This window comes from Ranitomeya variabilis, chromosome 1 (assembly GCF_051348905.1).
Source record: "Ranitomeya variabilis isolate aRanVar5 chromosome 1, aRanVar5.hap1, whole genome shotgun sequence".
Taxonomy (NCBI): Eukaryota; Metazoa; Chordata; class Amphibia; order Anura; family Dendrobatidae; genus Ranitomeya; species Ranitomeya variabilis.
The window spans coordinates 1,136,760,382-1,136,787,716 of NC_135232.1; the positions used below are offsets into that span (position 1 = coordinate 1,136,760,382).

Below are 27,335 nucleotides of genomic sequence, written 5' to 3' on the forward strand. Positions count from 1 at the left end.
GGAGAGGGATGCCAGAGAGGAGAGAGGGATGTAAGAGAGGGGAGAGGGATGTTAGAGGGGAGAGGGATGTGAGAGAAGGGAGAGGGATGCGAGAGAGGGGAGATGGATGTGAGAGGGGAGAGGGATGTGAGAGAGGGATGCAAGAGGGGAGAGGGATGCGAGAGGGGAGAGGGATGCGAGAGAGGGGAGAGGGATGCGAGAGGGGAGATGGATGTGAGAGGGGAGAGGGATGTGAGAGAGGGGAGAGGGATGCGAGAGAGGGTAGAGGGATGCGAGAGGGGAGAGGGATGCGAGAGAGGGGAGAGGGATGCGAGAGAGGGGAGAGGGATGCGAGAGAGGGGAGAGGGATGTGAGAGAGGGGAGAGGGAAGTGAGAGAGGTGAGAGGGATGTGAGAGAGGGGAGAGGGATGTGAGAGAGGGGAGAGGGAAGTAAGAGAGGGGAGAGGGATGCCAGAGAGGAGAGAGGGATGTAAGAGAGGGGAGAGGGATGTTAGAGGGGAGAGGGATGTGAGAGAAGGGAGAGGGATGCGAGAGAGGGGAGATGGATGTGAGAGGGGAGAGGGATGTGAGAGAGGGGAGAGGGATGCGAGAGAGGGGAGAGGGATGCGAGAGGGGAGAGGGATACGAGAGAGGGGAGAGGGATGCGAGAGGGGAGAGGGATGTGAGAGGAGAGAGGGATGCGAGAGAGAGGGGAGAGGGATGCGAGAGAGGGGAGAGGGATGCGAGAGCGGGGAGAGGGATGTAAGAGAGGGGAGAGGGAAGTAAGAGAGGGGAGAGGGATGCGAGAGAGGGGAGAGGGATGTGAGAGGGATGCGAGAGAGGGGAGAGGGATGAGAGAGAAGGAAGAGGGATGTGAGAGAGGAGAGGGATGAGAGAGAGGGGGAGAGGGATGTAAGAGGGGAGAGGGAAGTAAGAGAGGGGAGAGGGATGTGAGAGAAGGAAGAGGGATGTGAGAGAGAGGAGAGGGATGAGGGAGAGGGATGTAAGAGGGGGGATAGGGATGTGAGAGGGGGGAGAGGGATGTGAGAGAGGGGAGAGGGAAGTGAGAGAGGGGAGAGGGAAGTGAGAGAGGGGAGAGGGAAGTGAGAGAGGGGAGAGGGAAGTGAGAGAGGGGAGAGGGAAGTAAGAGAGGGGAGAGGGATGTGAGAGAAGGAAGAGGGATGTGAGAGAGAGGAGAGGGATGTGAGAGAGGGGAGAGGGATGTGAGAGAAGGAAGAGGGATATGGGAGAGGGGAGAGGGATGTGAGAGAAGGAAGAGGGATGTGGGAGAGGGATGTAATAGAGGGGAGAGGGAAGTAAGAGAGAGGAGAGGGATGTGGGAGAGGGAAGTAAGAGAGGGGAGAGGGATGTGAGAGAGGGGAGAGGGAAGTAAGAGAGGGGGGATGGATGTAAGAGAGGGGGGAGGGAAGTAAGAGAGGGGAGAGGGATGTGAGAGAGGGGAGAGGGATGTAATAGAGGGGCGAGGGATGTGACAGAGGGGAGAGGGATGTGAGAGAGGGGAGAGGGATGTGAGAGAGGGGAGAGGGATGTAATAGAGGGGCAAGGGATGTGAGAGAGGGGAGAGGGAAGTAAGAGAGGGGAGAGGGATGTGCCATTAACCCTGTGTGCCGGGCACTGACTGCAGGGGAGTAGGGGAGGGACTAGAGAGACAGAGAATGTGGAGAGAGCAAAATGAAGGCAAGTAGAGAGTGAAAGATTTTGACAGGAAGAGAGGCAGAGAAGCAGAAGGAAAGGAAGAGTGTGTTCACACAGCTGGGAATGTGTACGGATTATGATACATAATCTGCTCCAAAGTCTGGGGATGAGGGGAGAGGGATGTGAGAGAAGGGAAAGGGATGTGAGAGAGGGGAGAGGGATGTGAGAGAGGGGAGAGGGATGTGAGAGAGGGGAGAGGGATGCGAGAGAGGGGAGAGGGATGCGAGAGAGGGGAGAGGGATGCGAGAGAGGGGAGAGGGATGCGAGAGAGGGGAGAGGGAAGTAAGAGAGGGGAGAGGGAAGTAAGAGAGGGGAGAGGGAAGTAAGAGAGGGGAGAGGGATGCGAGAGAGGGGAGAGGGATGCGAGAGAGGGGAGAGGGATGTGAGAGAGGGGAGAGGGAAGTAAGAGAGGGGAGAGGGATGCGAGAGAGGGGAGATGGATGTGAGAGAGGGGAGAGGGAAGTAAGAGAGGGGAGAGGGATGCGAGAGAGGGGAGAGGGATGTGAGAGAGGGGAGAGGGATACGAGAGAGGGGAGAGGGATGCGAGAGAGGGGAGAGGGACGTGAGAGAGGGGAGAGGGACGTGAGAGAGGGGAGAGGGACGCGAGAGAGGGGAGAGGGATGCGAGAGAGGGGAGAGGGAAGTAAGAGAGGGGAGAGGGAAGTAAGAGAGGGGAGAGGGATGTGAGAGAAGGAAGAGGGATGTGAGAGAGGGGAGAGGGATGTGAGAGAGGGGAGAGGGAAGTAAGAGAGGGGAGAGGGATGTGAGAGAAGGAAGAGGGATGTGAGAGAGGGAAGAGGGATGTAAGAGAGGGGGAGGGATGTGAGAGAGCGGAGAGGGATGTGAAAGAAGGAAGAGGGATGTGGGAGAGGGATGTAATAGAGGGGAGAGGGAAGTAAGAGAGGGGAGAGGGAAGTAAGAGAGGGGAGAGGGATGTGAGAGGGGGAGAGGGATGTGAGAGGGGGAGAGGGATGTGAGAGAGGGGAGAGGGAAGTGAGAGAGGGGAGAGGGAAGTAAGAGAGGGGAGAGGGATGTGAGAGAAGGAAGAGGGATGTGAGAGAGGGGAGAGGGATGTGAGAGACTGGAGAGGGATGTGAGAGAGGGGAGAGAAAAGTAAGAGAGGGGAGAGGGAAGTGAGAGAGGGGAGAGGGAAGTAAGGGAGGGGAGAGGGATGTGCCATTAATCCTGTGCGCCGGGCACTGACTGCAGGGGAGTAGGGAGGGACTAATCGGACTGTGCCCGTCGCTGATTCGTCGCGGCAGCCATGACAGGCAGTTGCCAAGACCAATCAGCGACGCTGGATTTCCGTGACGGAAGTTGAGGACAGAAAGACGGAAGTACCCCTTAGACAATTATATATATAGATATATATATACACATATGTGTATGTTTGCGTGTGTTAGTGCAGATTACATAAAAAAAATTATATAAGTGAAATAATATGTAGCAGATGAGAGGAGGAAAATAGAGAGATAGCGGAAAGAGAGCCAAGGACATACAGAGAGAGGAGAGGGGCAGCAGACGGCAGCAGAGAGGGGCACATCTGATTTATAGGAGAGAAATAAAACCAAACAAAATAGAAGTAAAGACAGAAGAAGAGAAAAAGACACAGGCAGAGGAGGATGGAGAGAAGGAAGAGGTAGAGAGGGACAAGAGGGAGGAGCAGAGAAGAGAGTGACAGATGCCCAGAGACAGAGGCACAGAGACAGAGAAGAGTCCACCATGAGACAGAGACCTAGGAGTGACAGAGATGCACACAGAGGCAGTGTGCTATATCGGACAGCCAGCAGTCTCCTCCATGTAGACCGCCGCAGTTTCTCCTCCCTGTAGATTAGTCGGGGGTCTCGCTCTGTGCTCGGAGTCGTCCAGTTGCTTCTAATCCTGAGAATTATAGGGAAGGCTAAGTCCTCCATTAATGATGTTACAAGTGAATGGAGAGCGGCACGAATCGCACAACTCTAAGACGCTTTCCTCCCTCCTTGGGTTACGTTGTAGGAGATGAAGGAGATTAAGGGGAAAGCCGCAGGCTGAGATTTGACGCCGGCTACAAAACGTCCATTACACAGTGTTTGCTTCTGTGGAGATGGGGATAAGTGGCTGATATGTGCCCGTCCCTCGCTGCCACCCCCGTCACCCTTATATAACGCTCCTCATAACTGGATTCGTGGCTGAAACCTGCCACAACGTATATTATCATCATACTGTAAGGATTTATGGGGCTCGGTGCTATTATGGGGTCCTCTTAAAGAAGACCTGTCCCTTACCATAAGTATGTCCTTTGTGATATGTGGTTTTTCTTTACCTGCTGTAAATGCCGCTGTTCTCCTGAATCTGGCGATGTTTTTCTTTTCTTCCTGCGCCTCTCTGTCCCTGAGATATGGCCTCCTCTTCCTGTATATGAATCTAGTATTGTTATACAACTGGGCGAGGTCCACAGATAAGAGATAAGGACCACGCCCACTTGGCTAAGAAGAATAGTTTTATATAGAGGGAAGAGATAGCCATATCTCAGGAACGGAGAGGAGCAGAAACATGAGACAAACATCGCCGGATTCAGGAGAACAGCGGTATTTACACCGGGTAAATAAAATTGCGCTAATAATGAGTTCAGCTAATAGATCACATCCCACGTGTGGATACATCACAGTTTCAGGAGTAACCCAATTAACTCCTTAAGGATGCAATCGATTTTTTTTTTCTTTGTATTCATTTTTTTCCTCCTCTCTTTCCAAGAGTCGGATTTTTTTTTTATTTTTGCCCAATTTTTTTTACCATTTAATGTAATGAAAAACAAGAAAAAATTTAAAGTGCAGTGAAATAAAAAAACAAACAAAAAAATGCAATTGTGACATTGATTTTTGGATTTTGTTTTTACAGCAGCCATTAACCTTATGGGTTAAATATATATATAAGTCTACTCTGTGGCTGGCCTTCACAGGGGCACCAAGATGGTGGTGATGGGGGTCTTCAGAAGGTGCGTGGCTGACAAAGAAACTCATCGGCACCTATTGATTGCATGCATACAAATACATATATTTACGCATGCAGTGGATATAATACAATGCCAGGGTTTTGTCAGCTGAAAAAATCCAACCATGAAGAATAATAGGGATTTATAGGGATTCTGATTAACTCCATGGAACGTTTCACTATTCTGAGAAGATTTTTCAGATGACAAAAGCACGGACTGTGAGGATGTGGTCACCTCAGACCACCCTTTTAAATTTGGCACAACAGTGAAATTACCTAGAACTGGGCATCCGTTAAGAGTTGATAAAAAGACAAGAAGAGAATTGGTCCCAGAAGCTGCAAAGAGACCAACAGCAACATTAAAGGAGCTGCAGGAACTTGTGGCAAGTCCTAGTTGTGTACTGGATGTGACAATCTCCCGTATTCTTTATACATCTGGCCTGTGAGGTAGGTGGCAAGATGGAAGCCTTTACTTACAAAGAAAAACATCCGACTATGTTTTGACAAAAACTCCATTATCTGCCAAAAGTATGTGGGGAACGTGTTATGTCTGATGAAACCAAGGTTGAAGATTTGGCCAAAAGGTTTAAAGCAAACACTGTGAATCACCTGAAGATCACCATACCCACAGTGGAGCATGGTGGGGGCAGCATTGTTCTTGGGGCTGTTTTTCAGGTACCTTGAACTGTGGCTTTAGTGAAGGTGGAAAGAATTATGATTAATTCCAAATATCAGTCAATCTTGCAACTCTCCGAAAACAACTAGCACCATGACCATGCATTTCTATGCACTCTGAGCCCAAGTCATCATTTGTGGGTTTTTTTTAGTAATTTTTTACAGCCTGTGGGGACTGGTATACATGTGATAAATCAGCAGAAAAAATCTGAAAACCTGATATCCCTACCACAATGATGGATATAAAAAAATCAAGCAAACACATGTAAAGGCACAAAAACCAGACAAATAAAAAATGCAATTGCAATAATGGATCGGGTCCAAATCCATGCAATAACATTCAGCCGGGCGGTCAGTAAGAAATGTTTACAGGAAAACAAGTTATAAACATGGGAACCTTGTGTGGCCTCTGCTATGATCTATGAATAAAAGAATTGTCCATCTTTGGGGACTTTCTTTTTTTTATTTAAATCCATGTATGTGGAGCAAAAAATAACTTTTGCAATTGGGTTTCACCCATTTTGCTTTTCCAGGCTCTTTGTTTCCCGCACATTAAACTTTGATGTGGTCTGTAGTCATCAATCAGCTGAAAAGCATCGAGAAAAAGACCGATCTAAGACTTACACATTCTCCCGTCAGACCATCATAGCTCACTGACGGATTCTCAATGAACTCATTCAGCAGTCGGCAATAGACGGTGCAATACGGAGGCTGCAGAAGGCAACATTTTTCAATAAACCCAATTTCAAAAATGACTTTTATCCCAAAATGCGTTTAATAAAAAAGAATCCTTAAAGGTGGACAATGCCATTTTTATATATCGTGTAAATAGTTCAGAGAGAGGGAGAGAGTGTAATGTTCCATCACGAGGCCCCTTCTAAGTCTCCCTTAGGGTTTGTGCACCCTACCGAGTGCTATTCATGTTTTTCACAGATATCCCTCGTACCTATGATCTTCTATGCGGCCCTGCACATGTCTGATTTTTTTCTTTTGACCAAGTTGTCTGCGGAAAAAAAATCAGAGACATGTCTGGTTTTCATCCGAGTTCTGGACCAAAACCAGCACTGCAAGTCTATGGGTCTATGAAAAAAATGGTATCCAAGTGAGGACCGATTTTCACTGAGAGACAGAATGGAGAAGATGGAGAAATCTTTTTTTCTTTCCACGTTTGATAAAAAGTATGATCAGAGTCTGATCAGAATAATTGGACTATTTTTGTCGGATGCGGAGAAGTCGGTTGAGTGAACCTACCCTTAGGGCTAGGATTTGGGCTAAGACTACGGCTGGAGTCAGGGCTAGGGTTAGGAATAAGACTATGGCCGGAGTCAGGGCTAGGGTTAGGAATAAGACTATGGCTGGAGTCAGGGCTACGGTTAGGGCTAAGACTATGGCTGGAGTCAGGGCTAGGGTTAGGAATAAGACTATGGCTGGAGTCAGGGCTAGGGTTAGGGCTAAGACTATGTCTGGAGTCATGGCTAGGGTTAGAGCTAAGACTATGGCTGGAGTCAGGGCTAGGGTTAGGGCTAAGACTATGGCCGGAGTCAGGGCTACGGTTAGGGCTAAGACTATGGCTGGAGTCAGGGCTACGGTTAGGAATAAGACTATGGCCGGAGTCAGGGCTACGGTTAGGGCTAAGACTATGGCTGGAGTCAGGGCTAGGGTTAGGGCTAAGACTATGGCTGGAGTCAGGGCTAGGGTTAGGAATAAGACTATGGCTGGAGTCAGGGCTAGGGTTAGGGCTAAGACTATGGCCGGAGTCAGGGCTACGGTTAGGGCTAAGACTATGGCTGGAGTCAGGGCTACGGTTAGGAATAAGACTATGGCCGGAGTCAGGGCTACGGTTAGGGCTAAGACTATGGCTGGAGTCAGGGCTAGGGTTAGGGCTAAGACTATGGCTGGAGTCAGGGCTAGGGTTAGGAATAAGACTATGGCCGGAGTCAGGGCTACGGTTAGGGCTAAGACTATGGCTGGAGTCAGGGCTAGGGTTAGGGCTAAGACTATGGCTGGAGTCAGGGCTAGGGTTAGGAATAAGACTATGGCTGGAGTCAGGGCTACGGTTAGGGCTAAGACTATGGCTGGAGTCAGGGCTACGGTTAGGGCTAAGACTATGGCTGGAGTCAGGGCTAGGGTTAGAGCTAAGACTACGGCTGGAGTCAGGGCTACGGTTATGGATAAGACTATGGCTGGAGTCAGGGCTAGGGTTAGGAATAAGACTATGGCCGGAGTCAGGGCTAGGGTTAGGAATAAGACTATGGCTGGAGTCAGGGCTAGGGTTAGGAATAAGACTATGGCTGGAGTCAGGGCTACGGTTAGGGCTAAGACTATGGCTGGAGTCAGGGCTAGCGTTAGGGCTAAGACTATGGCTGGAGTCAGGGCTAGGGTTAGGAATAAGACTATGGCCGGAGTCAGGGCTAGGGTTAGGAATAAGACTATGGCCGGAGTCAGGGCTAGGGTTAGGAATAAGACTATGGCCGGAGTCAGGGCTAGGGTTAGGAATAAGACTATGGCTGGAGTCAGGGCTACGGTTAGGGCTAAGACTATGGCTGGAGTCAGGGCTAGGGTTAGGGCTAAGACTATGGCTGGAGTCAGGGCTAGGGTTAGGAATAAGACTATGGCTGGAGTCAGGGCTACGGTTAGGGCTAAGACTACGGCTGGAGTCAGGGCTAGGGCTAAGACTATGGCTGGAGTCAGGGCTAGGGTAAGGAATAAGACTATGGCTGGAGTCAGGGCTAGGGTTAGGGCTAAGACTATGTCTGGAGTCATGGCCAAGGTTAGAGCTAAGACTATGGCTGGAGTCAGGGCTAGGGTTAGGGCTAAGACTATGTCTGGAGTCATGGCTAGGGTTAGAGCTAAGACTATGGCTGGAGTCAGGGCTAGGGTTAGGGCTAAGACTATGGCTGGAGTCAGGGCTACGGTTAGGGCTAACACTATGGCTGGAGTCAGGGCTAGGGTTAGGAATAAGACTATGGCTGGAGTCAGGGCTAGGGTTAGGAATAAGACTATGGCTGGAGTCAGGGCTACGGTTAGGAATAAGACTATGGCTGGAGTCAGGGCTAGGGTTAGGGCTAAGACTATGTCTGGAGTCATGGCCAGGGTTAGAGCTAAGACTATGGCTGAAGTCAGGGCTAGGGTTAGGAATAAGACTATGGCTGGAGTCAGGGCTAGGGTTAGGAATAAGACTATGGCTGGAGTCAGGGCTAGGGTTAGAAATAAGACTATGGCTGGAGTCAGGGCTACGGTTAGGGCTAAGACTACGCCTGGAGTCAGGGCTAGGGTTAGGAATAAGACTATGGCTGGAGTCAGGGCTAGGGTTAGGAATAAGACTATGGCTGGAGTCAGGGCTACGGTTAGGGCTAAGACTATGGCTGGAGTCAGGGCTAGGGCTAAGACTACGGCTGGAGTCAGGGCTAGGGTTAGGAATAAGACTATGGCCGGAGTCAGGGCTAGGGTTAGGAATAAGACTATGGCTGGAGTCAGGGCTACGGTTAGGGCTAAGACTATGGCTGGAGTCAGGGCTAGGGTTAGGAATAAGACTATGGCTGGAGTCAGGGCTAGGGTTAGGGCTAAGACTATGTCTGGAGTCATGGCTAGGGTTAGAGCTAAGACTATGGCTGGAGTCAGGGCTAGGGTTAGGGCTAAGACTATGGCCGGAGTCAGGGCTACGGTTAGGGCTAAGACTATGGCTGGAGTCAGGGCTACGGTTAGGAATAAGACTATGGCCGGAGTCAGGGCTACGGTTAGGGCTAAGACTATGGCTGGAGTCAGGGCTAGGGTTAGGGCTAAGACTATGGCTGGAGTCAGGGCTAGGGTTAGGAATAAGACTATGGCTGGAGTCAGGGCTAGGATTTGGGCTAAGACTATGGCTGGAGTCAGGGCTAGGGTTAGGAATAAGACTATGGCCGGAGTCAGGGCTACGGTTAGGGCTAAGACTATGGCTGGAGTCAGGGCTAGGGTTAGGGCTAAGACTATGGCTGGAGTCAGGGCTAGGGTTAGGAATAAGACTATGGCTGGAGTCAGGGCTACGGTTAGGGCTAAGACTATGGCTGGAGTCAGGGCTACGGTTAGGGCTAAGACTATGGCTGGAGTCAGGGCTAGGGTTAGAGCTAAGACTACGGCTGGAGTCAGGGCTACGGTTAGGGATAAGACTATGGCTGGAGTCAGGGCTAGGGTTAGGAATAAGACTATGGCCGGAGTCAGGGCTAGGGTTAGGAATAAGACTATGGCTGGAGTCAGGGCTAGGGTTAGGAATAAGACTATGGCTGGAGTCAGGGCTACGGTTAGGGCTAAGACTATGGCTGGAGTCAGGGCTAGCGTTAGGGCTAAGACTATGGCTGGAGTCAGGGCTAGGGTTAGGAATAAGACTATGGCCGGAGTCAGGGCTAGGGTTAGGAATGAGACTATGGCCGGAGTCAGGGCTAGGGTTAGGAATAAGACTATGGCCGGAGTCAGGGCTAGGGTTAGGAATAAGACTATGGCTGGAGTCAGGGCTAGGGTTAGGAATAAGACTATGGCTGGAGTCAGGGCTACGGTTAGGAATAAGACTATGGCTGGAGTCAGGGCTAGGGTTAGGGCTAAGACTATGTCTGGAGTCATGGCCAGGGTTAGAGCTAAGACTATGTCTGAAGTCAGGGCTAGGGTTAGGAATAAGACTATGGCTGGAGTCAGGGCTAGGGTTAGGAATAAGACTATGGCTGGAGTCAGGGCTAGGGTTAGAAATAAGACTATGGCTGGAGTCAGGGCTACGGTTAGGGCTAAGACTACGGCTGGAGTCAGGGCTAGGGTTAGGAATAAGACTATGGCTGGAGTCAGGGCTACGGTTAGGGCTAAGACTACGGCTGGAGTCAGGGCTAGGGTTAGGAATAAGACTATGGCTGGAGTCAGGGCTACGGTTAGGGCTAAGACTATGGCTGGAGTCAGGGCTAGGGCTAAGACTATGGCTGGAGTCAGGGCTAGGGTAAGGAATAAGACTATGGCTGGAGTCAGGGCTAGGGTTAGGGCTAAGACTATGTCTGGAGTCATGGCCAAGGTTAGAGCTAAGACTATGGCTGGAGTCAGGGCTAGGGTTAGGGCTAAGACTATGTCTGGAGTCATGGCTAGGGTTAGAGCTAAGACTATGGCTGGAGTCAGGGCTAGGGTTAGGGCTAAGACTATGGCTGGAGTCAGGGCTACGGTTAGGGCTAACACTATGGCTGGAGTCAGGGCTAGGGTTAGGAATAAGACTATGGCTGGAGTCAGGGCTAGGGTTAGGAATAAGACTATGGCTGGAGTCAGGGCTACGGTTAGGAATAAGACTATGGCTGGAGTCAGGGCTAGGGTTAGGGCTAAGACTATGTCTGGAGTCATGGCCAGGGTTAGAGCTAAGACTATGTCTGAAGTCAGGGCTAGGGTTAGGAATAAGACTATGGCTGGAGTCAGGGCTAGGGTTAGGAATAAGACTATGGCTGGAGTCAGGGCTAGGGTTAGAAATAAGACTATGGCTGGAGTCAGGGCTACGGTTAGGGCTAAGACTACGGCTGGAGTCAGGGCTAGGGTTAGGAATAAGACTATGGCTGGAGTCAGGGCTAGGGTTAGGAATAAGACTATGGCTGGAGTCAGGGCTTCGGTTAGGGCTAAGACTATGGCTGGAGTCAGGGCTAGGGCTAAGACTATGGCTGGAGTCAGGGCTAGGGTAAGGAATAAGACTATGGCTGGAGTCAGGGCTAGGGTTAGGTCTAAGACTATGTCTCGAGTCATGGCCAGGGTTAGAGCTAAGACTATGGCTGGAGTCAGGGCTAGGGTTAGAGCTAAGACTATGGCTGGAGTCAGGGCTGGGGTTAGGGCTAAGACTATGGCTGGAGTCAGGGCTACGGTTAGGGCTAACACTATGGCTGGAGTCAGGGCTAGGGTTAGGAATAAGACTATGGCTGGAGTCAGGGCTAGGGTTAGGAATAAGACTATGGCTGGAGTCAGGGCTAGGGTTAGGAATAAGACTATGGCTGGAGTCAGGGCTAGGGTTAGGAATAAGACTATGGCTGGAGTCAGGGCTAGGGCTAAAACTATGGCTGGAGTCAGGGCTAGGGTAAGGAATAAGACTATGGCTGGAGTCAGGGCTAGGGTTAGGGCTAAGACTATGTCTCGAGTCATGGCCAGGGTTAGAGCTAAGACTATGGCTGGAGTCAGGGCTAGGGTTAGGGCTAAGACTATGTCTGGAGTCAGGGCTACGGTTAGGGCTAACACTATGGCTGGAGTCAGGGCTAGGGTTAGGAATAAGACTATGGCTGGAGTCAGGGCTAGGGTTAGGGCTAAGACTATGGCTGGAGTCAGGGCTAGGGTTAGGAATAAGACTATGGCTGGAGTCAGGGCTACGGTTAGGGCTAAGACTATGGCTGGAGTCAGGGCTACGGTTAGGGCTAAGACTATGGCTGGAGTCAGGGCTAGGGTTAGAGCTAAGACTACGGCTGGAGTCAGGGCTACGGTTATGGATAAGACTATGGCTGGAGTCAGGGCTAGGGTTAGGAATAAGACTATGGCCGGAGTCAGGGCTAGGGTTAGGAATAAGACTATGGCTGGAGTCAGGGCTAGGGTTAGGAATAAGACTATGGCTGGAGTCAGGGCTACGGTTAGGGCTAAGACTATGGCTGGAGTCAGGGCTAGCGTTAGGGCTAAGACTATGGCTGGAGTCAGGGCTAGGGTTAGGAATAAGACTATGGCCGGAGTCAGGGCTAGGGTTAGGAATAAGACTATGGCCGGAGTCAGGGCTAGGGTTAGGAATAAGACTATGGCCGGAGTCAGGGCTAGGGTTAGGAATAAGACTATGGCTGGAGTCAGGGCTACGGTTAGGGCTAAGACTATGGCTGGAGTCAGGGCTAGGGTTAGGGCTAAGACTATGGCTGGAGTCAGGGCTAGGGTTAGGAATAAGACTATGGCTGGAGTCAGGGCTACGGTTAGGGCTAAGACTACGGCTGGAGTCAGGGCTAGGGCTAAGACTATGGCTGGAGTCAGGGCTAGGGTAAGGAATAAGACTATGGCTGGAGTCAGGGCTAGGGTTAGGGCTAAGACTATGTCTGGAGTCATGGCCAAGGTTAGAGCTAAGACTATGGCTGGAGTCAGGGCTAGGGTTAGGGCTAAGACTATGTCTGGAGTCATGGCTAGGGTTAGAGCTAAGACTATGGCTGGAGTCAGGGCTAGGGTTAGGGCTAAGACTATGGCTGGAGTCAGGGCTACGGTTAGGGCTAACACTATGGCTGGAGTCAGGGCTAGGGTTAGGAATAAGACTATGGCTGGAGTCAGGGCTAGGGTTAGGAATAAGACTATGGCTGGAGTCAGGGCTACGGTTAGGAATAAGACTATGGCTGGAGTCAGGGCTAGGGTTAGGGCTAAGACTATGTCTGGAGTCATGGCCAGGGTTAGAGCTAAGACTATGGCTGAAGTCAGGGCTAGGGTTAGGAATAAGACTATGGCTGGAGTCAGGGCTAGGGTTAGGAATAAGACTATGGCTGGAGTCAGGGCTAGGGTTAGAAATAAGACTATGGCTGGAGTCAGGGCTACGGTTAGGGCTAAGACTACGCCTGGAGTCAGGGCTAGGGTTAGGAATAAGACTATGGCTGGAGTCAGGGCTAGGGTTAGGAATAAGACTATGGCTGGAGTCAGGGCTACGGTTAGGGCTAAGACTATGGCTGGAGTCAGGGCTAGGGCTAAGACTACGGCTGGAGTCAGGGCTAGGGTTAGGAATAAGACTATGGCCGGAGTCAGGGCTAGGGTTAGGAATAAGACTATGGCTGGAGTCAGGGCTACGGTTAGGGCTAAGACTATGGCTGGAGTCAGGGCTAGGGTTAGGAATAAGACTATGGCTGGAGTCAGGGCTAGGGTTAGGGCTAAGACTATGTCTGGAGTCATGGCTAGGGTTAGAGCTAAGACTATGGCTGGAGTCAGGGCTAGGGTTAGGGCTAAGACTATGGCCGGAGTCAGGGCTACGGTTAGGGCTAAGACTATGGCTGGAGTCAGGGCTACGGTTAGGAATAAGACTATGGCCGGAGTCAGGGCTACGGTTAGGGCTAAGACTATGGCTGGAGTCAGGGCTAGGGTTAGGGCTAAGACTATGGCTGGAGTCAGGGCTAGGGTTAGGAATAAGACTATGGCTGGAGTCAGGGCTAGGATTTGGGCTAAGACTATGGCTGGAGTCAGGGCTAGGGTTAGGAATAAGACTATGGCCGGAGTCAGGGCTACGGTTAGGGCTAAGACTATGGCTGGAGTCAGGGCTAGGGTTAGGGCTAAGACTATGGCTGGAGTCAGGGCTAGGGTTAGGAATAAGACTATGGCTGGAGTCAGGGCTACGGTTAGGGCTAAGACTATGGCTGGAGTCAGGGCTACGGTTAGGGCTAAGACTATGGCTGGAGTCAGGGCTAGGGTTAGAGCTAAGACTACGGCTGGAGTCAGGGCTACGGTTAGGGATAAGACTATGGCTGGAGTCAGGGCTAGGGTTAGGAATAAGACTATGGCCGGAGTCAGGGCTAGGGTTAGGAATAAGACTATGGCTGGAGTCAGGGCTAGGGTTAGGAATAAGACTATGGCTGGAGTCAGGGCTACGGTTAGGGCTAAGACTATGGCTGGAGTCAGGGCTAGCGTTAGGGCTAAGACTATGGCTGGAGTCAGGGCTAGGGTTAGGAATAAGACTATGGCCGGAGTCAGGGCTAGGGTTAGGAATGAGACTATGGCCGGAGTCAGGGCTAGGGTTAGGAATAAGACTATGGCCGGAGTCAGGGCTAGGGTTAGGAATAAGACTATGGCTGGAGTCAGGGCTAGGGTTAGGAATAAGACTATGGCTGGAGTCAGGGCTACGGTTAGGAATAAGACTATGGCTGGAGTCAGGGCTAGGGTTAGGGCTAAGACTATGTCTGGAGTCATGGCCAGGGTTAGAGCTAAGACTATGTCTGAAGTCAGGGCTAGGGTTAGGAATAAGACTATGGCTGGAGTCAGGGCTAGGGTTAGGAATAAGACTATGGCTGGAGTCAGGGCTAGGGTTAGAAATAAGACTATGGCTGGAGTCAGGGCTACGGTTAGGGCTAAGACTACGGCTGGAGTCAGGGCTAGGGTTAGGAATAAGACTATGGCTGGAGTCAGGGCTACGGTTAGGGCTAAGACTACGGCTGGAGTCAGGGCTAGGGTTAGGAATAAGACTATGGCTGGAGTCAGGGCTACGGTTAGGGCTAAGACTATGGCTGGAGTCAGGGCTAGGGCTAAGACTATGGCTGGAGTCAGGGCTAGGGTAAGGAATAAGACTATGGCTGGAGTCAGGGCTAGGGTTAGGGCTAAGACTATGTCTGGAGTCATGGCCAAGGTTAGAGCTAAGACTATGGCTGGAGTCAGGGCTAGGGTTAGGGCTAAGACTATGTCTGGAGTCATGGCTAGGGTTAGAGCTAAGACTATGGCTGGAGTCAGGGCTAGGGTTAGGGCTAAGACTATGGCTGGAGTCAGGGCTACGGTTAGGGCTAACACTATGGCTGGAGTCAGGGCTAGGGTTAGGAATAAGACTATGGCTGGAGTCAGGGCTAGGGTTAGGAATAAGACTATGGCTGGAGTCAGGGCTACGGTTAGGAATAAGACTATGGCTGGAGTCAGGGCTAGGGTTAGGGCTAAGACTATGTCTGGAGTCATGGCCAGGGTTAGAGCTAAGACTATGTCTGAAGTCAGGGCTAGGGTTAGGAATAAGACTATGGCTGGAGTCAGGGCTAGGGTTAGGAATAAGACTATGGCTGGAGTCAGGGCTAGGGTTAGAAATAAGACTATGGCTGGAGTCAGGGCTACGGTTAGGGCTAAGACTACGGCTGGAGTCAGGGCTAGGGTTAGGAATAAGACTATGGCTGGAGTCAGGGCTAGGGTTAGGAATAAGACTATGGCTGGAGTCAGGGCTTCGGTTAGGGCTAAGACTATGGCTGGAGTCAGGGCTAGGGCTAAGACTATGGCTGGAGTCAGGGCTAGGGTAAGGAATAAGACTATGGCTGGAGTCAGGGCTAGGGTTAGGTCTAAGACTATGTCTCGAGTCATGGCCAGGGTTAGAGCTAAGACTATGGCTGGAGTCAGGGCTAGGGTTAGAGCTAAGACTATGGCTGGAGTCAGGGCTGGGGTTAGGGCTAAGACTATGGCTGGAGTCAGGGCTACGGTTAGGGCTAACACTATGGCTGGAGTCAGGGCTAGGGTTAGGAATAAGACTATGGCTGGAGTCAGGGCTAGGGTTAGGAATAAGACTATGGCTGGAGTCAGGGCTAGGGTTAGGAATAAGACTATGGCTGGAGTCAGGGCTAGGGTTAGGAATAAGACTATGGCTGGAGTCAGGGCTAGGGCTAAAACTATGGCTGGAGTCAGGGCTAGGGTAAGGAATAAGACTATGGCTGGAGTCAGGGCTAGGGTTAGGGCTAAGACTATGTCTCGAGTCATGGCCAGGGTTAGAGCTAAGACTATGGCTGGAGTCAGGGCTAGGGTTAGGGCTAAGACTATGTCTGGAGTCAGGGCTACGGTTAGGGCTAACACTATGGCTGGAGTCAGGGCTAGGGTTAGGAATAAGACTATGGCTGGAGTCAGGGCTAGGGTTAGGGATAAGACTATGGCTGGAGTCAGGGCTACGGTTAGGAATAAGACTATGGCTGGAGTCAGGGCTAGGGTTAGGGCTAAGACAATGTCTGGAGTCATGGCCAGGGTTAGAGCTAAGACTATGGCTGGAGTCAGGGCTAGGGTTAGGGCTAAGACTATGTCTGGAGTCATGGCTAGGGTTAGAGCTAAGACTATGGCTGGAGTCAGGGCTAGGGTTAGGGCTAAGACTATGGCTGGAGTCAGGGCTACGGTTAGGGCTAACACTATGGCTGGAGTCAGGGCTAGGGTTAGGAATAAGACTATGGCTGGAGTCAGGGCTACGGTTAGGAATAAGACTATGGCTGGAGTCAGGGCTAGGGTTAGGGCTAAGACTATGTCTGGATTCATGGCCAGGGTTAGAGCTAAGACTATGGCTGGAGTCAGGGCTAGGGTTAGGGCTAAGACTATGGAGTCATGGCTAGTGTTAGAGCTAAGACTATGGCTGGAGTCAGGGCTAGGGTTAGGGCTAAGACTATGGCTGGAGTCAGGGCTACGGTTAGGGCTAACACTATGGCTGGAGTCAGGGCTAGGGTTAGGAATAAGACTATGGCTGGAGTCAGGGCTAGGGTTAGGAATAAGACTATGGCTGGAGTCAGGGCTAGGGTTAGGAATAAGACTATGGCTGGAGTCAGGGCTACGGTTAGGAATAAGACTATGGCTGGAGTCAGGGCTACGGTTAGGAATAAGACTATGGCTGGAGTCAGGGCTAGGGTTAGGAATAAGACTATGGCTGGAGTCAGGGCTAGGGTTAGGAATAAGACTAATGGCTGGAGTCAGGGCTAGAGTTAGGGCTAAGACTATGGCAGGAGTCAGCGCTAGGGTTAGGGCTAAGACTATGGCTGGAGTCAGGGCTATGGTTATGGCTAAGACTATGGCTGGATTCTGCTCTAGGGTTAGGGCTAAGACTAAGGCTGGAGTCAGGGCTATGGTTTGGGCTAAGACTATGGCTGAAGTCAAGGCTATGGTTATGGCTAAGACTATGGCTAGAGTCAGGGTCAGGGTTAGGGTTACGGCTACGGCTATGACTATGTCTGGAGTCAGGGCTAGGGTTAGGTCTAAGACTATGGCTGGAGTCAGGGCTAGGGTTAGGGCTAAGACTATGGCTGGAGACAGGGCTAGGGTTAGGGCTAAGACTGGCTGGAGTCAGGGCTAGGGTTAGAGCTAAGACTACGACTGGAGTCAGAGCTAGGGTTAGGGCTAAGACTATGGCTGGAGTCAGGGCTGGGGTTAGGGCTAAGACTAAGGCTAGACTTAATGCTAGGGTTTGGGCTAAGACTATGGCTGGAGTCAGAGCTAGGGTTAGGTCTAAGACCATGGCTGGAGTCAGGGCTAGGGTTAGAGCTAAGACTACGACTGGAGTCAGGGCTAGGGTTAGGGCTAAGACTATGTCTGGAGTCATGGCCAGGGTTAGAGCTAAGACTATGGCTGGAGTCAGGGCTAGGGTTAGGGCTAAGACTATGTCTGGAGTCATGGCTAGGGTTAGAGCTAAGACTATGGCTGGAGTCAGGGCTAGGGTTAGGGCTAAGACTATGGCTGGAGTCAGGGCTACGGTTAGGGCTAACACTATGGCTGGAGTCAGGGCTAGGGTTAGGAATAAGACTATGGCTGGAGTCAGGGCTACGGTTAGGAATAAGACTATGGCTGGAGTCAGGGCTAGGGTTAGGGCTAAGACTATGTCTGGAGTCATGGCCAGGGTTAGAGCTAAGACTATGGCTGGAGTCAGGGCTAGGGTTAGGGCTAAGACTATGGAGTCATGGCTAGGGTTAGAGCTAAGACTATGGCTGGAGTCAGGGCTAGGGTTATGGCTAAGACTATGGCTGGAGTCAGGGCTACGGTTAGGGCTAACACTATGGCTGGAGTCAGGGCTAGGGTTAGGAATAAGACTATGGCTGGAGTCAGGGCTAGGGTTAGGAATAAGACTATGGCTGGAGTCAGGGCTAGGGTTAGGAATAAGACTATGGCTGGAGTCAGGGCTACGGTTAGGAATAAGACTATGGCTGGAGTCAGGGCTACGGTTAGGAATAAGACTATGGCTGGAGTCAGGGCTAGGGTTAGGAATAAGACTATGGCTGGAGTCAGGGCTAGGGTTAGGAATAAGACTATGGCTGGAGTCAGGGCTAGAGTTAAGGCTAAGACTATGGCAGGAGTCAGCGCTAGGGTTAGGGCTAAGACTATGGCTGGAGTCAGGGCTATGGTTATGGCTAAGGCTATGGCTGGATTCTGCTCTAGGGTTAGGGCTAAGACTAAGGCTGGAGTCAGGGCTATGGTTTGGGCTAAGACTATGGCTGAAGTCAAGGCTATGGTTATGGCTAAGACTATGGCTAGAGTCAGGGTCAGGGTTAGGGTTTCGGCTACGGCTATGACTATGTCTGGAGTCAGGGCTAGGGTTAGGTCTAAGACTATGGCTGGAGTCAGGGCTAGGGTTAGGGCTAAGACTATGGCTGGAGACAGGGCTAGGGTTAGGGCTAAGACTGGCTGGAGTCAGGGCTAGGGTTAGAGCTAAGACTACGACTGGAGTCAGGGCTAGGGTTAGGGCTAAGAATATGGCTGGAGTCAGGGCTGGGGTTAGGGCTAAGACTAAGGCTAGACTTAATGCTAGGGTTTGGGCTAAGACTATGGCTGGAGTCAGAGCTAGGGTTAGGTCTAAGACCATGGCTGGAGTCAGGGCTAGGGTTAGAGCTAAGACTACGACTGGAGTCAGGGCTAGGGTTAGGGCTAAGACTATGGCTGGAGTCAGGGCTGGGGTTAGGGCTAAGACTAAGGCTAGACTTAATGCTAGGGTTTGGGCTAAGACTATGGCTGGAGTCAGAGCTAGGGTTAGGGCTAAGACTATGGCTGGAGTCAGGGCTAGGGTTAGGGCTAAGACTACAGCTGGAGTCAGGGCTATGGTTAGGGCTAAGACTACGGCTGGAGTCAGGGCTAGGGTTAGGGCTAAGACTACGGCCTGAGTCAGGGCTAGGGTTAAGGCTAAGACTATGGCTGGAGTCAGGGCTAGGGTTAGGGCTAAGAGTATGGCTGGAGTCGGCTAAGGTTAGGGCTAAGACTATGGCTTGTGTCAGGGCTAGGGTTAGGGCTATGGCTATGTCTGGAGTCAGGGCTGCGGTAAGGCTAAGACTACGGCTGGAGTCAGGGCTAGGGCTAAGACTATGGCTGGAGTCAGGGCTAGGTTTAGGGCTAAGACTATGGCTGGAGTTAGGGTTAGGGATAAGACTAAAGCTGGAGTCGGGGCTAGGGTTAGGGCTAAGACTACGGCTGGAGTCAGGGCTAGGGTTAGGGCTAAGACTATGGCTGGAGTCAGGGCTAGGGTTAGGGCTAAGACTATCGCTGGAGTCAGGATTAGGGCTAAGACTACGGCTGGAGTCAGGGCTAGGGTTAAGGCTAAGACTATGGCTGGAGTCAGGGCTAGGGTTAGGGCTAAGACTATAGCTGGAGTCAGGGCTACGGTTAGGAATAAGACTATGGCTGGAGTCAGGGCTACGGTTAGGAATAAGACTATGGCTGGAGTCAGGGCTAGGGTTAGGAATAAGACTATGGCTGGAGTCAGGGCTAGGGTTAGGAATAAGACTATGGCTGGAGTCAGGGCTAGAGTTAGGGCTAAGACTATGGCAGGAGTCAGCGCTAGGGTTAGGGCTAAGACTATGGCTGGAGTCAGGGCTATGGTTATGGCTAAGACTATGGCTGGATTCTGCTCTAGGGTTAGGGCTAAGACTAAGGCTGGAGTCAGGGCTATGGTTTGGGCTAAGACTATGGCTGAAGTCAGGGCTATGGTTATGGCTAAGACTATGGCTAGAGTCAGGGTCAGGGTTAGGGTTACGGCTACGGCTATGACTATGTCTGGAGTCAGGGCTAGGGTTAGGGCTAAGACTATGTCTGGAGTCAGGGCTACGGTTAGGGCTAACACTATGGCTGGAGTCAGGGCTAGGGTTAGGAATAAGACTATGGCTGGAGTCAGGGCTAGGGTTAGGGATAAGACTATGGCTGGAGTCAGGGCTACGGTTAGGAATAAGACTATGGCTGGAGTCAGGGCTAGGGTTAGGGCTAAGACAATGTCTGGAGTCATGGCCAGGGTTAGAGCTAAGACTATGGCTGGAGTCAGGGCTAGGGTTAGGGCTAAGACTATGTCTGGAGTCATGGCTAGGGTTAGAGCTAAGACTATGGCTGGAGTCAGGGCTAGGGTTAGGGCTAAGACTATGGCTGGAGTCAGGGCTACGGTTAGGGCTAACACTATGGCTGGAGTCAGGGCTAGGGTTAGGAATAAGACTATGGCTGGAGTCAGGGCTACGGTTAGGAATAAGACTATGGCTGGAGTCAGGGCTAGGGTTAGGGCTAAGACTATGTCTGGATTCATGGCCAGGGTTAGAGCTAAGACTATGGCTGGAGTCAGGGCTAGGGTTAGTGCTAAGACTATGGAGTCATGGCTAGTGTTAGAGCTAAGACTATGGCTGGAGTCAGGGCTAGGGTTAGGGCTAAGACTATGGCTGGAGTCAGGGCTACGGTTAGGGCTAACACTATGGCTGGAGTCAGGGCTAGGGTTAGGAATAAGACTATGGCTGGAGTCAGGGCTAGGGTTAGGAATAAGACTATGGCTGGAGTCAGGGCTAGGGTTAGGAATAAGACTATGGCTGGAGTCAGGGCTACGGTTAGGAATAAGACTATGGCTGGAGTCAGGGCTACGGTTAGGAATAAGACTATGGCTGGAGTCAGGGCTAGGGTTAGGAATAAGACTATGGCTGGAGTCAGGGCTAGGGTTAGGAATAAGACTAATGGCTGGAGTCAGGGCTAGAGTTAGGGCTAAGACTATGGCAGGAGTCAGCGCTAGGGTTAGGGCTAAGACTATGGCTGGAGTCAGGGCTATGGTTATGGCTAAGACTATGGCTGGATTCTGCTCTAGGGTTAGGGCTAAGACTAAGGCTGGAGTCAGGGCTATGGTTTGGGCTAAGACTATGGCTGAAGTCAAGGCTATGGTTATGGCTAAGACTATGGCTAGAGTCAGGGTCAGGGTTAGGGTTACGGCTACGGCTATGACTATGTCTGGAGTCAGGGCTAGGGTTAGGTCTAAGACTATGGCTGGAGTCAGGGCTAGGGTTAGGGCTAAGACTATGGCTGGAGACAGGGCTAGGGTTAGGGCTAAGACTGGCTGGAGTCAGGGCTAGGGTTAGAGCTAAGACTACGACTGGAGTCAGAGCTAGGGTTAGGGCTAAGACTATGGCTGGAGTCAGGGCTGGGGTTAGGGCTAAGACTAAGGCTAGACTTAATGCTAGGGTTTGGGCTAAGACTATGGCTGGAGTCAGAGCTAGGGTTAGGTCTAAGACCATGGCTGGAGTCAGGGCTAGGGTTAGAGCTAAGACTACGACTGGAGTCAGGGCTAGGGTTAGGGCTAAGACTATGTCTGGAGTCATGGCCAGGGTTAGAGCTAAGACTATGGCTGGAGTCAGGGCTAGGGTTAGGGCTAAGACTATGTCTGGAGTCATGGCTAGGGTTAGAGCTAAGACTATGGCTGGAGTCAGGGCTAGGGTTAGGGCTAAGACTATGGCTGGAGTCAGGGCTACGGTTAGGGCTAACACTATGGCTGGAGTCAGGGCTAGGGTTAGGAATAAGACTATGGCTGGAGTCAGGGCTACGGTTAGGAATAAGACTATGGCTGGAGTCAGGGCTAGGGTTAGGGCTAAGACTATGTCTGGAGTCATGGCCAGGGTTAGAGCTAAGACTATGGCTGGAGTCAGGGCTAGGGTTAGGGCTAAGACTATGGAGTCATGGCTAGGGTTAGAGCTAAGACTATGGCTGGAGTCAGGGCTAGGGTTATGGCTAAGACTATGGCTGGAGTCAGGGCTACGGTTAGGGCTAACACTATGGCTGGAGTCAGGGCTAGGGTTAGGAATAAGACTATGGCTGGAGTCAGGGCTAGGGTTAGGAATAAGACTATGGCTGGAGTCAGGGCTAGGGTTAGGAATAAGACTATGGCTGGAGTCAGGGCTACGGTTAGGAATAAGACTATGGCTGGAGTCAGGGCTACGGTTAGGAATAAGACTATGGCTGGAGTCAGGGCTAGGGTTAGGAATAAGACTATGGCTGGAGTCAGGGCTAGGGTTAGGAATAAGACTATGGCTGGAGTCAGGGCTAGAGTTAAGGCTAAGACTATGGCAGGAGTCAGCGCTAGGGTTAGGGCTAAGACTATGGCTGGAGTCAGGGCTATGGTTATGGCTAAGGCTATGGCTGGATTCTGCTCTAGGGTTAGGGCTAAGACTAAGGCTGGAGTCAGGGCTATGGTTTGGGCTAAGACTATGGCTGAAGTCAAGGCTATGGTTATGGCTAAGACTATGGCTAGAGTCAGGGTCAGGGTTAGGGTTTCGGCTACGGCTATGACTATGTCTGGAGTCAGTGGAATGGACAAAGAGCTAGCACTCGACTGTAGATGGAAGTAGGCGGTGCAAGTGAACGGAGTCCCAAGACCCCAAGAACTTCAAGAGAATCAAATCACTGCACTCATCATAGTTCAAGTCAAATTTTGCTGAAGTGAATATTTTTATTGAAGGTTCACCTTCAATAAAAATATTCACTTCAGCAAAATTTGACTTGAACTATGATGAGTGCATATGTCTGGAGTCAGGGCTAGGGTTAGGTCTAAGACTATGGCTGGAGTCAGGGCTAGGGTTAGGGCTAAGACTATGGCTGGAGACAGGGCTAGGGTTAGGGCTAAGACTGGCTGGAGTCAGGGCTAGGGTTAGAGCTAAGACTACGACTGGAGTCAGGGCTAGGGTTAGGGCTAAGAATATGGCTGGAGTCAGGGCTGGGGTTAGGGCTAAGACTAAGGCTAGACTTAATGCTAGGGTTTGGGCTAAGACTATGGCTGGAGTCAGAGCTAGGGTTAGGTCTAAGACCATGGCTGGAGTCAGGGCTAGGGTTAGAGCTAAGACTACGACTGGAGTCAGGGCTAGGGTTAGGGCTAAGACTATGGCTGGAGTCAGGGCTGGGGTTAGGGCTAAGACTAAGGCTAGACTTAATGCTAGGGTTTGGGCTAAGACTATGGCTGGAGTCAGAGCTAGGGTTAGGGCTAAGACTATGGCTGGAGTCAGGGCTAGGGTTAGGGCTAAGACTACAGCTGGAGTCAGGGCTATGGTTAGGGCTAAGACTACGGCTGGAGTCAGGGCTAGGGTTAGGGCTAAGACTACGGCCTGAGTCAGGGCTAGGGTTAAGGCTAAGACTATGGCTGGAGTCAGGGCTAGGGTTAGGGCTAAGAGTGTGGCTGGAGTCGGCTAAGGTTAGGGCTAAGACTATGGCTTGTGTCAGGGCTAGGGTTAGGGCTATGGCTATGTCTGGAGTCAGGGCTGCGGTAAGGCTAAGACTACGGCTGGAGTCAGGGCTAGGGCTAAGACTATGGCTGGAGTCAGGGCTAGGTTTAGGGCTAAGACTATGGCTGGAGTTAGGGTTAGGGCTAAGACTAAAGCTGGAGTCGGGGCTAGGGTTAGGGCTAAGACTACGGCTGGAGTCAGGGCTAGGGTTAGGGCTAAGACTATGGCTGGAGTCAGGGCTAGGGTTAGGGCTAAGACTATCGCTGGAGTCAGGATTAGGGCTAAGACTACGGCTGGAGTCAGGGCTAGGGTTAAGGCTAAGACTATGGCTGGAGTCAGGGCTAGGGTTAGGGCTAAGACTATAGCTGGAGTCAGGGCTACGGTTAGGAATAAGACTATGGCTGGAGTCAGGGCTACGGTTAGGAATAAGACTATGGCTGGAGTCAGGGCTAGGGTTAGGAATAAGACTATGGCTGGAGTCAGGGCTAGGGTTAGGAATAAGACTATGGCTGGAGTCAGGGCTAGAGTTAGGGCTAAGACTATGGCAGGAGTCAGCGCTAGGGTTAGGGCTAAGACTATGGCTGGAGTCAGGGCTATGGTTATGGCTAAGACTATGGCTGGATTCTGCTCTAGGGTTAGGGCTAAGACTAAGGCTGGAGTCAGGGCTATGGTTTGGGCTAAGACTATGGCTGAAGTCAGGGCTATGGTTATGGCTAAGACTATGGCTAGAGTCAGGGTCAGGGTTAGGGTTACGGCTACGGCTATGACTATGTCTGGAGTCAGGGCTAGGGTTAGGTCTAAGACTATGGCTGGAGTCAGGGCTAGGGTTAGGGCTAAGACTATGGCTGGAGACAGGGCTAGGGTTAGGGCTAAGACTGGCTGGAGTCAGGGCTAGGGTTAGAGCTAAGACTACGACTGGAGTCAGGGCTAGGGTTAGGGCTAAGACTATGGCTGGAGTCAGGGCTGGGGTTAGGGCTAAGACTAAGGCTAGACTTAATGCTAGGGTTTGGGCTAAGACTATGGCTGGAGTCAGAGCTAGGGTTAGGGCTAAGACTATGGCTGGAGTCAGGGCTAGGGTTAGGGCTAAGACTACAGCTGGAGTCAGGGCTATGGTTAGGGCTAAGACTACGGCCTGAGTCAGGGCTAGGGTTAAGGCTAAGACTGTGGCTGGAGTCAGGGCTAGGGTTAGGGCTAAGACTACGGCCTGAGTCAGGGCTAGGGTTAAGGCTAAGACTATGGCTGGAGTCAGGGCTAGGGTTAGGGCTAAGAGTATGGCTGGAGTCAGGGCTAAGGTTAGGGCTAAGACTATGGCTTGTGTCAGGGCTAGGGTTAGGGCTATGGCTATGTCTGGAGTCAGGGCTGCGGTAAGGCTAAGACTACGGCTGGAGTCAGGGCTAGGGCTAAGACTATGGCTGGAGTCAGGGCTAGGTTTAGGGCTAAGACTATGGCTGGAGTTAGGGTTAGGGCTAAGACTAAAGCTGGAGTCGGGGCTAGGGTTAGGGCTAAGACTACGGCTGGAGTCAGGGCTAGGGTTAGGGCTAAGACTATGGCTGGAGTCAGGGCTAGGGTTAGGGCTAAGACTATCGCTGGAGTCAGGATTAGGGCTAAGACTACGGCTGGAGTCAGGGCTAGGGTTAGGGCTAAGACTATGGCTGGAGTCAGGGCTAGGGTTAGGGCTAATACTATCGCTGGAGTCAGGATTAGGGCTAAGACTACGGCTGGAGTCAGGGCTAGGGTTAGAGCTAAGACTATGGCTGGAGTCAGGATTAGGGCTAAGACTACGGCTGGAGTCAGGGCTAGGGTTAGAGCTAAGACTATGGCTGGAGTCAGGGCTAGGGTTAGGGCTAATACTATGGCTGGAGTCAGGGCTATGGTTAGGGCTAAGACTATGGCTGGTGTCAGGGCTAGGGTTAGGGCTATGGCTATGTCTGGAGTCAGGGCTGCGGTTAGGGCTAAGACTATGGCTGGAGTCAGGGCTAGGTTTAGGGCTAAGACTATGGCTGGAGTTAGGGTTAGGGCTAAGACTAAAGCTGGAGTCGGGGCTAGGGTTAGGGCTAAGACTATGGCTGGAGTCAGGGCTAGGGTTAGGGCTAAGACTATGGCTGGAGTCAGGGTTAGGGCTAGGGATATAAAAGTAAAGAAAATATATGACCATGTTCAAGTTTTTATTTTATTTCGGATTTCAGCAAAAAGAAGAAAAAAATGTAAAAGGGCAAATTATAATCACATCATAAGTTTACAATATTTGTGCTTAGGGGGTTAATGGGTCAAGTGGACTTGACTTCGGCAGAGCTAGTGACTAATGGGTTTAGTGGGCACAAATCACTTGCCTTGTCCCCCGCGCTAGTAATCCACACCGTTGTTTTGAGATATGTTTTAATCAATTTACGGAGAAAAATAAAATACCCTTGAACAGAGGATCCAGTGATGTAAGGCTGTGGCCAATGGAACAAGGGGGCTAAGACTTGTACGTCGCGGTAATGAGAGTGTCCCCCATGAGCAGTCATTGTACTTGTTCTCTGCGGCTGGCGCCATCTCATCCCTGCAAATCAGATCTAATAGAATAATCCAATAAAGTTAAATAGTAAAAACCAAACTCCTGAAATAAATCCTAAATTCCTAAATGACAGATTAGGCCGACATCACACGACCAATCAAGCTTAGTCAAAATGGAAAGATTAACCCTTTTTCCGCACGGACGCGCTCTAATCAGGGCGACCTTGGCAGGACACATTTCTGCTCCTCCTCATGCAGCCACCTTGGTGTCACACAATCCCACTGCTGAATCAGCTCTGCTACTTGCTGCACAACAGTCTGCTCCTCTGTGCCACACAGACTTGTTTTAGGATTGTGTTATCCAGACACAAGGGATTCTACAAGGCCTGGAAGATCCAGGAACTTGAAGGATTTTAAATGGTCGGCATTTTTCAGATACTCTCTCAATTGATAATGTGAAAAAGATAATGTCAAACTAACTGCTTTTTCTTTTTTTTACAAATGAGGATGTTTTACTCCGAACAATCACCCCAAATTGCCGGCGAATAGGTGACTCTCTTCTGTCTCCCTTGTTCTCCACTGTTTGTTTCCAGCTGTAATCTGTCTATAGCAGCAGAGATCATGAAAAAGATTATAGGCAGTGGGGTGGTCTTTACAATAAGTGGGGGTATTTTTATCTTTCAGGAAAGTAGGAAGCAAGGGCGGGTCTTTGTCTTTCTGCAGGAAGCAGGGGCGGGTCTTTGGCTCTCTACAGGAAGCAGGGGCGGGTCTTTGTCTTTCTACAGGAAGCAGGGGTGGGTCTTTGTCTCTCTACAGGAAGCAGGGGTTGGTCTTTGTCTTCCTACAGGAAGCAGGGGTTGGTCTTTGTCTTTCTACAGGAAACAGGGGCGGGTCTTTGGCTCTCTACAGGAAGCAGGGGCGGGTCTTTGTCTTTCTACAGGAAGCAGGGGTGGGTCTTTGTCTTTCTACAGGAAGCAGGGGCGGGTCTTTGTCTCTACAGGAAGCAGGGGCGGGTCTTTGTCTCTCTACAGGAAGCAGGGCTGGGTCTTTGTCTCTCTACAGGAAGCGGGGGTTGGTCTTTGTCTCTCTACAGGAAGCAGGGGTGGGTCTTTGTCTCTCTACAGGAAGCGGGGGTTGGTCTTTGTCTCTCTACAGGAAGCAGGGGCAGGTCTTTTGTCTCTTTACAGGAAGCAGGGGTGGGTCTTTGTCTCTACAGGAAGCAGGGGCGGGTCTTTGTCTCTCTACAGTAAGCAGGGGCAGGTTTTTGTCTCTACAGGAAGCAGGGGTGGGTCTTTGTCTCTACAGGAAGCAGGGGCGGGTCTTTGTCTCTCTACAGGAAGAGGGGGTTTGTCTTTGTCTCTCTACAGTAAGCAGGGGCAGGTTTTTGTCTCTACAGGAAGCAGAGGCGGGTCTTTGTTTCTCTACAGGAAGCAGGGGCGGGTCTTTGTCTCTCTACAGGAAGCGGGGGTTGGTCTTTGTCTCTCTACAGGAAGCGGGGGTTGTCTTTGTCTCTATACAGGAAGCGGGGGTGGAACTTTGTCTCTCTACAGGAAGCCGGGGTTGGTCTTTGTCTCTCTACAGAAAACAGGGGCGGGTCTTTGTCTCT

General features: G+C 51.3%; 1 protein-coding gene across 2 annotated transcripts in view; it reads left to right on the top strand.

The window, feature by feature from the left end:
- LOC143793390 (5-hydroxytryptamine receptor 7) overlaps positions 1-27,335 on the top strand; it is a 66,240-nt gene that overhangs the window by 15,406 nt on the left and 23,499 nt on the right. The window lies entirely within an intron of this gene.